Below are 3,017 nucleotides of genomic sequence, written 5' to 3'. Positions count from 1 at the left end.
ATATGGACCTATCCTGCAGTGAACTAAAAACATTTACATTTGTTGTTGTTAATGTGTGTGTGGTATATATATATATATATATATATATATATATATATATATATATATATATATATATATATATATACATACACACACACATATTAATGTTGAATGCAAAATGAGACATTGAAGGTGAAAGATGTTGAGATGAATAGTTTGTTGCAGTATATGATTAGGAAATGTATGGGGGGGGATATGTAGACAGGATGGGGATGTGGTAAGGTGTGAGTCAGGATGAATTGAAGAACATTGCAGAGTGGATAGGACGGATAGTTAGGAGAGGTTTAGGGTGGGTGGGAGATACAAAAAAAAAAAAAGTTCATGGCTAAGTGGGACAAAAGAATTTCGGACGAAAATTAAAATAATACAATCTAATGTACACTAATTAGCCCTCTTTTGATATGGCCTAAAGTGAGAAAAAGGTGAAATTTTCTAATGTAGCATTATGTATACTAAAAAAAAATGATAGTAATGGCATCATTAAGTTTTGTAACGAAATTTCTCTAAGCTCCTAATGTTTATTATTATTATTATTATTATTATTATTATTATTATTATTATTATTATTATTATTATTATTATCCAAGATACAACCCTAGTTGGGAAAGCAAGAGGCTATAAACCCAGGGGCTCCAACAGGGAAAAATAGCCCAGTGAGGAAAGGAAATAAGGAAATAAATAAATGAAGAGAACAAATTAACAATAAATCATTCTAAAACAAGTAACAACGTCAAAACAGACATGTCATATATAAACTATTAACAACATCAAAAACAAATATGTCATAAATAAACTATAAAAAAACTCATGTCTGCCTGGTCAACAAAAAAAGTATTTGCTCCAAACGACACAGAAGACCAGTTCGCGTTACGTTAGCTCATATTTTCCCTTTTCATTTTAAAGTCAAGTCCCTTTTAAAACTTTACCCAATTATCACATCTCAACATTTTCCTTCCAGTTTTAACATTCTTTACGTTGAGGAATTGCACGGAATAATATATCCCTTTGTATAGTTCTGCAAGTTTTCATTTTCACAACGAAGCAAAATTAAAAGGTGCATTTATGTGAAAATTCAGACGATATATTTTTCTGCTTGAATATTAGGGGAAAGGCATTATAAATGGGATAAGATGAAAATATGTGGAAAATGACACTTTGAGAGAGAGAGAGAGAGAGAGAGAGAGAGAGAGAGAGAGAGAGAGAGAGGAGAGAGAGAGAGAGAGAGAGAGAATTATAATGCATAAATCAATTAACAAAAAATTGGAAAACAAGTGGAAAATGAGAGAGAGAGAGAGAGAGAGAGAGAGAGAGAGAGAGAGGAGAGAGAGAGAGAGAGAGAGAGAGAGAGAGAGAGAGAGAGAGAGAGAGAGAATTATAATACATAAATCAATTAACAAAAAATTGGAAAACAAGTGGAAAATGAGAGAGAGAGAGAGAGAGAGAGGAGAGAGAGAGAGAGGAGAGAGAGAGAGAGAGAGAGAGAGAGAGAATTATAATACATAAATCAATTAACAAAAAATTGGAAAACAAGTGGAAAATGAGAGAGAGAGAGAGAGAGAGAAGAGAGAGAGAGGAGAGGAGAGAGAGAGAGAGAGAGAGAGAGAGAGAGAGAATTATAATACATAAATCAATTAACAAAAAAAAAAATGGAGGGTCTGCAAATAGATTAATAAATTAAAAATTAAATAAAACACACATACATAATTCTTACATCTATTAATGAATGGGAAAATAACGGTTAGTTACAGTACAGCGTAATTACTGTATTATGAGGAATGTAATCTATTTCAATGTAAGCAAATTAGGCTACCACTGAAAAGTCGGCAGAATGATGAAGCAGCATAAACTTAAAATAAGAAATAAAAAATCTTTCACAACCTCCTGGCTAGTACAGTGGTAACGTGTTTGCCTCACATTCGCGTGGCAAGAGATCGATCCCCGCCCAGGGCCGTGAGTTTAAGCTGTTTACTGGAGAGGCTACTGCTGTGGTAGGGCACCACAGGGGGGTGGTTGGGCTTGCCCGGCTGACGTTCTGGTGAGTATCTATTCTGATGGAACTGGAACTGAAACCGGACATCTTTGACATCTTTAACCCTTTAGATTTCACATCCCTTTAAATAAAACTTCATTAGTGTTTACTAACACTAACAAACTTTTTCTTTCTCTCAAACACCAGCATAAATCACCCAAAATTCAAACTGTTGAACAACCAAAATTAAATATATTACATAAATACGAACATAGGTCTAAACCTACAGCTGTCTACGGATTAGAATATTATCATTTTTCAATAATACTAAGTAAATCAATTAATCAACACAAAATCCTTTCCGTTACCAAGAATAGCAAATGAAAACAAGTAGACCCATTCAACGGTGCTTACATTTTTAACAGAAAAAAAAATCTAATTAAAGCTTGGAGAATGAATGAATGATTTAAAGTTTTCAGGCATCCTGACATCTAAGGTCATTGACGCCGGTAACATTTAATTTATGTATACAAAAATAAAAAATGAAATAAAATAAAAAATTAAAGAGTATTAAATTAAAATCATAAAAACTGAATGTCATAAAAGTTAAATATTTTTCAGAAGACCTGCTTCTGAAAGAAATCTAAAAATGCCACTTGCATGGTAGGACACATCATTTCCAAGAATCTTGGCAAGGATGAACCTGCCACCCTCACCTCGAGCCTCAAACAAATATCTATTCCTCAAGTTGTTATAATTGGGGCATTCGGTCAACAAATGCCTTACTGTTAGAGGTACTAAACAGTTGTCACAATACAATACGTTTGGTGTTGGCCCTTCAGCAGAAACTCATGTGTCAACCGAGTGTGACCAATACGGAGACGACAAAGAGACGTCTCCCATTTTCGGGGCATCATATTATACCTCCAAGGAGATATGTCATTTGTTACTTCCCTCATTTTATTGCCATCTTGACTATCCCATTGCTGTTGCCATTTATTGCAAA

The sequence above is a fragment of the Palaemon carinicauda genome, chromosome 18 (assembly GCF_036898095.1).
Source record: "Palaemon carinicauda isolate YSFRI2023 chromosome 18, ASM3689809v2, whole genome shotgun sequence".
In the NCBI taxonomy this organism is placed as follows: Eukaryota; Metazoa; Arthropoda; class Malacostraca; order Decapoda; family Palaemonidae; genus Palaemon; species Palaemon carinicauda.
Note: the sequence above shows the minus strand (reverse complement) of the source record.